Here is an 11,799-nt window from a genome sequence, read left to right as displayed (position 1 = left end):
GGTGGAGGGAGGGGTGGAGTATGGGAAGGAATGGCAAGTGGAAACAAAGAGGAGGCAACAATTCTTGATAAGAAATGTACTCGTTATCTTGCCCATGTAATTGTAACTCCTCTGTACAGTATTCTCACAATAAAAAAATAAAAAATAAATAAAAAAGAGTTGGATCAATAGCTCAAATTATAAAATGTTTGCTTAGCAAGTATACAAGATTCTGAGATCAAAAGCTAGTTCCTGTAGAGGTCTTCGCAGGTAAATCTCAGAAAATATGTGTGTCAGTAAAAGTAAAGTAAAAAGCCAGGTGCAGTTGGCTTATGCCTGTAATCCTAGCTACTTGTGTGGCTGAGATCCGGCAAAAATGTCCTAGAAACTCTTATCTCCAGTAAACCACTCAGAAAACCAGAAGTGGTGCTCTGGCTAAAGTGGTAGAGCTTTAGTCTTAGCTGAAGAGCTCAGGTTCAACACCCAGGTCCAGAGATCAAGACCCAGGTCCGACAAAAAAAAAAAAAAAGTAAAGTGAAAGAAAATATGCAAGGGCTATTTTGTAATTACTAGATGATTTAGAAAGATTAGAATATCAGATAAATTTCAATTATAAAATTTATATTAAATTTTAATTACTTGTGATATGATATATCTACTTACCATTTATTAAATAACTTTGAACTTTACATATACATGAAACATCTGCAGCATATATTTGAACAGAAGGCAGATTTGTATGTTAAGTATTAATACATGAAATGAATTAAAGAAATCAAGAAGAATTACAAAGAACTAAATGACCATTTCATATTTAAGATTCTCACTTAAAGTTTCCATACCATATGCATTCTATAGAATGTATTGTTAATATATATTAAAGAAATAAATCAAAGATATATGAAATATAACTCACAATTCATTCAAATGTTTGCCACATGTAAGATATCTTTTAAACATATAGAACATAACCTAAAATGATCATCTTATTGAAATTTATATTGCTTTACACCTGAATTTACAAATAAAAAAATCATATAATAATAGATAAAAAATTTCTAGTACCTGGATTACTACTGTAGATATCAATTTAAAACCTATGCAGTAAACAAAAATTAAAGAATAGTGAAAGTCAAAGTTAAACTTCTCGAGTTTTGTCTAGTCTCCATGTAGTTCATTATTTGTTTTGTAAAGATGTCTTGGAAATGTGCCACTTCTGGACAACGGAAAGCAGTTAGAGTTTCTGTTAGCTAGCCTACTCATTGTTTCCCTAGGCCTCCATTCATATTATGAAAGGTATCACTAAAATACCCATGAAACCGGTCAGTTTCTTTCTTTTTTTTCTTTCCTTTTTTTACTCAGGATTCCCATCTGTCTTGTGGCTTCCTCTGTTACATGTTTGGGTAATCTGGGATGGCTCTATTTTCTGGAACAATGCTGAAGAATCATTGACTATTATGATGCAGAACAGATGTGTAACTTAAACCCTTCTTGTGAATACCACCAAGTATTTTCTCACCATCTTTTCTAAGGTGACTTGATCTATGTCCAGTTTCATTCAAATTCTCAGGCCCAGATGGTTTGATAGCCTGATATTTTAGAATTTTGCCCTAATTTACTTTTATCTGTTAAGTGTTGCCAAGATTCTTTCTCCCATACTTTTGCAGGAATCATTAGTGTTAAATGGTTATAATAATTGTTCATGATGTAGAATTCATTAAAGAAGTAGAGTGAATAAGTTTTGCTAATGATGTGAATTTTGATCATGCTGAACTAAAAGATTTCAGAAATCATGTGTCTCTTTATGTTCCATTCATTCATGAGAAGAAACGAATAGCCTTTCTATTAAGATTATTAAGGCTTATTCATTCAAATTCAGAACTAGGAATGTGGAACCTTATATGTTATAGACATTCATGAGAACAATATAAGAATGGTGATGGGTAATATTGATTTTTATATTTAAATTATTCTTTCAAAATTATGACCTAATTTCTGTATGTCAATCTGAAATGTTCTTTGTCATCCATCCAAGAGTTCACTTTATTTGAAGAAAATGGAAAAGATCATGCTAAAATAACTTCATCCAAACATTTACCCTTGTTTCATCAGATATAAAAGTAAAAGAAGATCCTAATAAGAATCATATTCAATTATTGGTGTTAAAACTGATTGCTAGCCGGGTGTTGGTGGCTCATGTCTGTAATCTTAGCTATTCAGGAGGTTGAAATCTGAAAATCACCGTTAAAGCCAGCCTGGGAAAAAAAGTCTGTGAAACTCTTATCTCCAATAAGAGCTATAAAGAAAAAGCCAAAGTGGAGTCGTGGTCAAGTGATAGAGAAGTAGCCTTGAATCAAAGAAACTCAGGGACAGCCCCCAAGCCCTGAGTTCAAGCCCCAGCACTGGAACTAAAATTGTTTTATATTAAAGTTCATAGAATATAGGATTCTTATATAATAGAATCAGGTCACAGTAACGATGTAATAGTATTGCAAATAATTTGTTAATTTCCATGAACAAATCTAAGTCCATAAATAATAATGTTTAATTTAGGTATATTTTCAATAGCGTACACATAAAGAATTTATTTTCATATCATGAAATGGGACATATTGCCGTAAAGGAAAATTTATCTAGTAAGAACAAGTGTTTGAGAGATCTGTGATAAGTTTTGAATTTGTTTCAACTAAGTTAAAATCTGCCACTATCATTTTTTTATTAATAAGTTTCTTTTATTGTGAAAATACCATACAGAGGGGTTACAATTACATGAGCAAGATAATGAGTACATTTCTTATCAAGCATTGTTGCCACCTCCTTTGTTTTCCACGAGCATCCATCCCTGCCCTCCTATACCCGCCAACACCAAAGTTGTAAAGTTCATTTTTTTATATCATAGCATCTTGTAAATTTCATTGTTGCAATGGGTCCACCTGTATCTCTATTTAAACAATTTGTTTTTTACCTTCCCCTCCCAAAACAGGAATTATACCGTGGGGGAGGGACATACAAAGCAACCAAAAAAAAATCACCTTATAAGTACGTTAGAAACAATAGCAAGAAAGAAAAAAAACACTTGAGTCCTTATCTTGGAGTTCATTTAGCCTAACATAAACTTATCTGACCTATTCTGTTTGTCTCAAACATATACTAGTTATGGCAAATAAAGAAAACCATGGGACCTATGTTTCTTTGGGCCTGGCTTACTTCACTTCATATAATTTTTTCCAAGTCTTTCCATTTCCTAACAAATGGGGCAATGTCATTCTTTCTGATGGAGGCATAGAATTCCATTGTGTATATAGACTACATTGTTTTTGATCCATTCATCTACTGAGGGGCATCTGGGTTGGTTCCATATCTTGGCTCTGGTAAATAATGCTGCAATAAACATAGTTGTACTGGTAGTTTTAGTATGATCTTGTTTGTGATCATTCAGGTAAATGCCCAGAAGTGGGATTGCTGGGTCATAGGGGAGTTCTATGTGGAATCTTTTGAGGAACTTTCATACAACTTTCCAAAGTGGGTGAACAAGTTTACACTCCCAACCACAATGCAGTAGGATTCCCTTCTGTCCACATCCCCTCCAGCATCTGTTGTTATTAGAGTTCTTGGTTATAGCCATTCTAACGGAGGTGAGGTGGAATCTCAATGTTGTTTTGATTTGTATTTCTTTTATGGATAGAGAAGTTGAGCATTTCTTCATGTGCCATCCTTTTTCCTTGTTCAGAGAAGTTTCTCTATAAGTCTTCGGTTATTTATTGGGCCAATGTTTCTTTGAGGATTTGTTGTTGGGGGATTTACTTTTATGAGTTCCAGGTATATTTTAGATATGGGAACCTTGTCCATTGTATGGCTAGTGAAGATCTTCTTCCAATCCGTGGGCTTTCTATTGATCTTGCTAGCTATGTCCTTTTCCAAGCAGAAGCTCTGCAATTTCATGCAATCCCATTAGTCCAACCTTTCTTTGATTCGTTATGTTTCTGGGTCTCTATTAAGAAAACTTTGGCCTGTGCCAAGGAGACCTAGAGTTTCTCCTGTTCAGTCCTGTAATGTTTTCAGGGTGCCTGCTTTGACTCTGAGGTCTTAGAAACAGTACTCAAAAATCTTCTGCAAGTGCACTTTTCTGTTTATTAGCAATAAAGTGTTCAAAGCAATAAGTATATATTCTAGTGCAGTTAGGCAAGGAAAGAATGGGCTTAAAGAAAAGGACCTTTGTATGTCCCTCCCATGGTATAACCACTGTTTTTTCACTGTATTTGATGTTGGTATATTTGGTGGAGGGGAAGAGAAAAAAATGTTTAAATAGGGATACAGGTGGGCCCATTGCAACAGTGAGATATACAAGATGTTATGTCAGAAATGAACTTTACAACTTTGGCGTGGGGGGCAGAGAGATGGGAAGGGCTGGGAAAGGGAAAACAAAGGAGGAGGCAACAATGCTTGATAAGAAATGCACTCATTATCTTGCCCATGTAATTGTAACCCCTCTGTACGGTATTTTCACAATAAAACAAAAAGAAGAAAAGGACCGATTGTGATTCATGTTACACTGGGCCACACCCACGTCTTAACCAAATATTCCAATATTTTTGCTTTTAAATACTTGGAGAATTATCTTATTTTTTAATATTGACTTCAAAATTGTGACTTATTTACAAATATTTTACTCAGAATGTTAAGCCTTCTGTTTTGAGTTGCTATCTCAAATCAATGGCAAGTTATTCAAGTGTAATCATTTCTGACTCATGAAAACAGCTGCCCATGTGTGGTGAGTTTATTACAAATGTTTAATGTAGAAACTAGTTACTGGAGAAAGTAACTCTCATTTAGGCGATGCAACATATTTTGTCATCTTTAGGAAACAGGATTTTACATGATATTAAATGTAAACAGTGGATGTGGAAATTTGAGGAAGAAAAACTTTAAAATATCCAGTAATTCATCAATATGTTTTTTAAAGAACAAATGTGCAGATTCCTTCTACATAATGCAGGACTTAATCATCACCAAAAGCTGGGATTGGGTGGTCTCACAGCACTTGCTTTCCAATTAAAAAGAGATGAAAAAGTGAGTGTTTATATTCAGTGATGAAGTAAAAATATTTTTTAAAGTAGAATTAGAAAGATGGGAAGGGCATACAATATGTATTTTTTTATCAGTTGTCTTCTGTGATGTTTTTATGTTTGTTTGTTTTGTTTTCTCCCAACTGATGTTTAAACTAATGCTGGCTGGATGACTTTGTAAACACACTTGAAATAGACTACCAAATTCACTACCAGATTCACTACCTATAAATCCATTACCTCTTGTCAGCAATTGGTTTCCTTGTTTTGTGTACTGAGACACCAAGAGAATAATTCTTGTCATCATTCCACAAAGCTGGAGAGATATCCAATGAAATAACCACATTAGAAATAATTTCAAACAGTTCATAATTATCCAATCTCCATCCCCTTTCAGAATATTAAAATTCATCACTTTGAACTCTTGTTTTTTGTTAATATTACCACAATGGATATAATCAACATGATTAAAATCTCTGCAATAGCTTTGATTTCCAATGGCTTTGTACCAGTATCTTTTTCACTCTACAATTCTGGTGACGTTTGACTTTTGATATCATTCCCTTAATGAACATATTATACAGAACGTCTTCAGTCTTTTGCTCTTTTCTGCCTTTAATGTTCAACCATGTCTAGTGTACTAACTAGCTTCCTTATGAAACAGCTTTTCTTGTTTCCTGACATTTGATTATATTGTCTGAAACACTATTAGAATCTCGGGTTTGGGTGCCAGATGCTAAACACAGAATTACAATGCTTACAGGTCATTGTTCAAAACACTTTAAAATATCATGTTTTGATTTTCAAAAAATAAGACTAATCAAGTTGTTGGTTTATTTTACATCCTTCTATGATGTTCATTTTGCTACCAAATATTTTAAATAAAATATTTTGAAATTAACCCAGTGATGACTAGTTGCTCTTTGTAATGAAATTTATATTTTTAATCAAAATCAAATGATTAAATGCTGGATGAATTAATTAGATATACAGCAAATAAATATATACCATTGTAACACTACAAATAGAGAAAATATTTTGCAGGCATATATATGCATATATGTATATATGTGTATATACTTATATGTATATAAGCATATATATATCAAGAACTTGGAAAAGTTTTAATTTTTTTTGAGAAAAGTTTTAATTTTTCATTCTTCTTCTGATTCATTAAATAATTCATTGGGTAAAATATATTTAGTAAGTAATTTGAAATAGAGAAAAACTGTAACAGCATACACTGAACAAGGGGATATCTATGTAATGGGATACAAAAATAGAAAGCTAATCTGCTCATTAGTTGTTGATACTTTTTTTTCTATTTTTTATGTTTAATCATGGTTAGTTTTCAAGAGTAAAGGATTCCCAGGGATGTTGCAAAGCAAGGTTCCCCCATGGTTTCAAGATGTATATCGTCTTAAAAGATCAGTTTAAATTTCATTCCACTAAAAGGCATACTTTATTTCATAATGAATTGGAGATATGCATTTACAAATATTATTTCATCTCATGATTAAGAGTATGTTTTTATTTAGCTAGTTTGCACTTTTACAATCAAAATGAAGCCAAATTAATAGAAAGTGCATACAAGAAAGTCATTGTGAAAAACTGCATGCTTAGTACCTTTGTCTCCTATTTCAATATTTACTTTGAAGAAAATAACCAACAGTCTCTCTGGAAATAAAGATACAATTAATGATTTTTCAAAAAAAAAATCAAGCCCATCAGTTAGATGAGTCTACTTTTGAATTTCTAACTGCAGCCTAGGGGACACAATAAGTGGATAAACCACATGTATTGGTTAGGCAACATACGTGAGGGCCACAAACCTCTGCATATTGAATACTTTTATTTTTGTGAATAGAGATACTGTTTGTCTAGACCTGAAAAATAAATTATTTTAGCCTGAGAGTGGGCTAAGCACTTGAACCTTTCAGACATCCTATGAGATTCTCACCATGTCATATATGTTTGGATATGTTTAGAACCAAACAAACACACAAAAGCATCATTTTTCAACCCTTACATATGCGTTTATTCCTAATAAATATGAGTAGGATATTTTATACGCTATCTTACTGAATAGTCAGAACTACCCTTCAAGATTTGATGTCAATCGCCATTGCCATCTCCCTGGGATTCTCATTCTGATGATTTCTATATGCTAAATGTTCTAGTTGGAATTGTCTCCAACAATGTATTTTTTAACCATAGCTCAAGAACCAGCTATAGATATTGGACACTTACTAATTTATTTCAATTATGTACTAGGTGTAACAAATTAAACAAAAAATGAGACCCCAGACACTCTTTAGATATAACTGGTGACAAGCATGAATCAGAACTCTATTATATAAATTTACCCTTTGTACATTTGTTGTCTAAGTGGTGTCAGAGAATTGTCTAGAGTTTGTTCACATCCCATATCTAAAAGTTCTAATATTGATATATTTCCTTTGAAAATAAGGAGGGTATTTCTGGAACATCATAGTAGTAATGTTATACAGACCTTTGTAAAAATCATATATCTTCTTCACTTCCTTAAGAGCTCTTCAGATGTTATTACATACCAGTCAATATATTTTACATAAATCTAGATAATACTCAGTTACATCATTTTGTCATACATATTGCTATATAACTTCTGAGCCATAAGTAATGCCCAGAGGAATCTTTAACAGACCTAGATTATGATGTCCTTTTAATCTACAGGATCTGACATATTTTCTCCACTAATAAGATAAATATTTCATTCATACATGCTTTGAAAACAAAGCATTTCTCATTTGTACATTTAATCCAATTGTCTAATTTCTTTTTTGTTGTTGTTGGATAAACAAATTTATTTGTAAATTTAGTCAACATACATAATTGACATAACAACTTCAATAGAAGGATGGATTTGAAAGCCCATCTCTAGAAAAGGGATTTTCCTAGGACAGTCAACAGAAGTAACCTAACCAAACACTATCTCAAATCGGCACCAGGCTAATCAGCTGCATTTGCAATGCTCCTACCCCATTCAGATTTATGCTAAACTCCACAAGGAAAAGAACAAACCTTGGTATTATTTCCTCTAAAGGAGAAAAAATAAACAAACACCTCAAGCCTAGTTATGAAATCAACCACAACACAATGAAAAGCTTTACTAACTAGCTTAGATTAGTAACAGATGATGCTGGTGCGAATAACTTTTATTCTGAAATCCCCATTTGTGTTTGCATCACCAGCTAGAGGATTAGTTAAGATGTGGTAGAATGAGGACTTATGCAAGGTATTACTGTGCATACAGTATTATACTATGAAAACAAGTGCAACTGGATTCTAAATTATACACACCTTAATGACAAAACTCTCCACCACTTGTGGATGTAAAACATTTTATTTAAAGATGTTGACACAACAATATATAAAATAGCTATTATAAATGTACATAGTGTATTCTATAGCTGCCAGGTTTACTTTCTTTTTTCTTAAGGAAACTGTAAGTTACACTGTGGTTAAGACTTGTATCTTCACCCTTGAAAAAGCTCTCATTCTATCACAGTGATGTATGGTCAAACTTAACAGCCTCAATTGTTAAACACTTGGATCAAGTCCTAACCAGTTTTATTTCAAAAGGACCCTGTACACATTTATCAATTCTAGTACCTTAATAGCTACCCAACAAGTCGTTAACATACAGAAACATGCATCATGAGAAGCAAGAAGTATCACCTATCCCTTCTGCATATTAACAACTTGTCACTCCTGAACCTGGTGCGAACCACTGAGATCTGTGAGCAGTCACTTTCCCATTCATCCTGAGTGAAAGATGGAATGACTTAAGTACATATACAACGTATTAGAAACAATTTCTTACAAAAAAATCACCAATTAAGCCAAAGTATTTTACAGAATTCACTACAAAATGCCATAAAAACTGCCTTCACTTTAGCTCTCTCTCCCCGTATCCAGCGAGCCAATTGGATGTCTTTGGGCATGATGGTGACTCTTTTGGCATGGATAACACAAAGATTGGTATCTTCAAACAGACCCACCAGGTACGCTTCACTAGCCTTCTGAAGCGCACCTGAAACCTCAGGTCCGTTTTAACATCCTGGGTGATCTCTCTCACCAATCTCTGGAAAGGCAGCTTCCCGATGAGAAGCTCAGTGGACTTTTCTTTCTTTCTTGTTTTCTTTCTTTCTTGTTTTCTTTCTTTCTTGTTTTCTTTCTTTCTTGTTTTCTTTCTTTCTTTCTTTATCTTTCATTCTTTCTTTCTCTCTCTCTTTCTGTCTTTCTCTTTCTTTCTTTCTTTCTTTCTTTCTTTCTTTCTTTCTTTCTTTCTTTCTTTCTTTCTTTCTTTCTTTCTTCCTTTCTCTTTCTTTTTCTAATGAATTTTTATTGTGAAAATACAGTACAGAGGGGCTACAGTTACATGAGCAAGGTAATGAGTACATTTCTTCTCCAGCATTGTTGCCTCCTCCTTTGTTTCTCCCCTACCATCCAGTCCCTCCCACCTCCTCAACTATAACCTCCACTCCCTACCCTTCCTACCCCCCCCACCCCGCCTAAACTGTAAAGTTCGTTTTTTGACATAGCGTTCAGTGGATTTCTGTAAATGACGAATCTCTCTAAGAGCCACAGTGCCAGTGCTATAGCCATGGGGTTTCTTCACCCTGCAGGTAGAGGGCGCGCTTTTCGTGGCAGCCTTGGTGGCCAGCTGCTTGAGGGAGGCGAGGCACGGGGGGGGGGGGTGAGTCCCACCAGTGGATTTACGAGCTGTCTGCATGGTATGGGCCATTTTCGCTCACCCAAAGCCGAAGTTTCGGGCCGTTTTTCAGACCAGCGCGCCACCGCTGTTCCCCAGTGAAGAACTGCAGTTTGACTAGCTGAGGGACGATACTATCCCAAGGAAAGACTAAACCGCTGTGCTCTCGTCTAATTTCTTTAGTTTTACATTGTACCCCTTTTGGAGGAAAGCTGCTTATCACAGAGTAAATGGTTCATTTTGGCAACACTTTAGTTTTGTTTTGTTTTTTCTATTTCATACTAAGTGTAAAAACATCAAGACCTTGTTACGGCAATGAGATACAGAAGTGGCCATTTGGACAATTAGCATCATTTGATAAGTATTGAAGTTCAATGTTACCTAGAAACATTCACTGCAAGAAGATGTAAAATCACAATGGTGAATAACGTTAAAAGCGTTGAACCCCAGACAGACAGACAGACAACAAACAGGCAGAGACACTGCCTTTGGAACTTTAGTAGTGTTGTCCTGACATTTTTTTCCCTCTGTCTAAATGGTCCCTAATAAGTCAAACATTTTAAGTCTAAGTGACATAGAGAAATTCATGCAAGCCAGGCTAACCAATGCACATATCTAAACAGGTTTACATGAAAATGTCATTTTTAAAATCAGGTAACATTTCTACTCTAATTCTTCATACTCTAATTCTTTTGTCTTATTTTTTTCAATTATTTTGTCTATATTCATAATCTGTATGATTGTAATGTAATTCTTAAGACCTCCCCAAATATGAAAGCTGAGTGGAAAATAAAAGGACTAATTGTACTCCTGAGAAATGTTATCAAAGATTACTAAATACAGCTAAACACAATCTTCCGCTCCTCAAATATGAGATTGGCTTATGGAAAATCGTTTTTTTTTTTCTCAAGTGATTTAAAAAAAGGGAAATTCAGTATTTTTTAATAAAATATGATTTCATCCTAACCTATGACATGAACAAAACATAAATACAGCCATAATGTGGGTTTAATAAGACAGCTTCTAATGAATGTAAATACCATCATTTACAAATCAACATTTGTTTCAGGGATCATAATTGGATTTCAATGAACATTTGTCTTGTAATTCTGAACTACTTTCAAAATTAATGAAAGTTAAGAAAAGTTTTCCACTCATTAAAACTGATGACAAAGGCCAATGAAGTTTCAGATTTTGCCATTATTTGTAAAACATTTTGCATAATACGTATTTGCACATTTGAAAGGTTAATTCATTATGAGGCATTATGGAAAGAAATTGGTTGTTTAATTCTCATTACTGAGGATAGATATCTCACCTTCTAACTAATTGACTTGTCATTCTAAGACAAAAGGAATAAAATTGGCTGTAGGGAAACATGATTTCATTATAATAGAAATTGCCTTCTATAAGTCTACTTTTGTTAGTAGATTTTTTTCAAAAATGGCTTTATTTTCTCTGCTTAACATTTTTAAATGGTATATATTTTAAGATTTAAACATTTTTATTAAGAGAACCTAGAATCCTAGAATGTAATCAGTCCTTTCATTGAAAATATTGAAAGTAAATTTGATAACTTATCAATAAGTAAAAATTATATTTACTACATGTTTATATAGATTCATATAGATTTGTAAATTTATTTATTTTATTTATTCAATTATTATTATTATTTGACTCTACTTGATGCATTTTTAAAGAAAGTGAATTAATATAAACTTCAGTTGCAGGACATTTTGTGTGTTATTCAAATAATATAATGTATAATGCCTCAATTTTTATAGCAATCTAAGAATTTATATAGTGGACAATACACGAATGAGACAGAAAGTATAAAGTTGGTGGAATGTATATTTTGAGGGGGTGGTAACAAGTTTGACAAGAAATATACTCACTACTATATGTATGTGACTGTAACCCCTCTGTAAATCACTTTGACAATAAAATTAAGTTAAAAATAAATAATCAAAAGATCAGCACAACAATTTTACATTAACT

At 33.4% G+C, this 11,799-nt stretch overlaps 1 pseudogene; it reads right to left on the bottom strand.

Moving 5' to 3' along the window:
- The window catches only part of LOC105990532, a 105,875-nt pseudogene extending 96,041 nt beyond the window's left edge, over positions 1 to 9,834 (bottom strand).
- Between the last annotated feature and the right edge of the window lie 1,965 nt (positions 9,835 to 11,799).

Source organism: Dipodomys ordii, unplaced genomic scaffold, assembly GCF_000151885.1.
Source record: "Dipodomys ordii isolate 6190 unplaced genomic scaffold, Dord_2.0 Scaffold65, whole genome shotgun sequence".
In the NCBI taxonomy this organism is placed as follows: domain Eukaryota; kingdom Metazoa; phylum Chordata; class Mammalia; order Rodentia; family Heteromyidae; genus Dipodomys; species Dipodomys ordii.
This window is presented reverse-complemented; position numbering and strand designations above follow the sequence as displayed.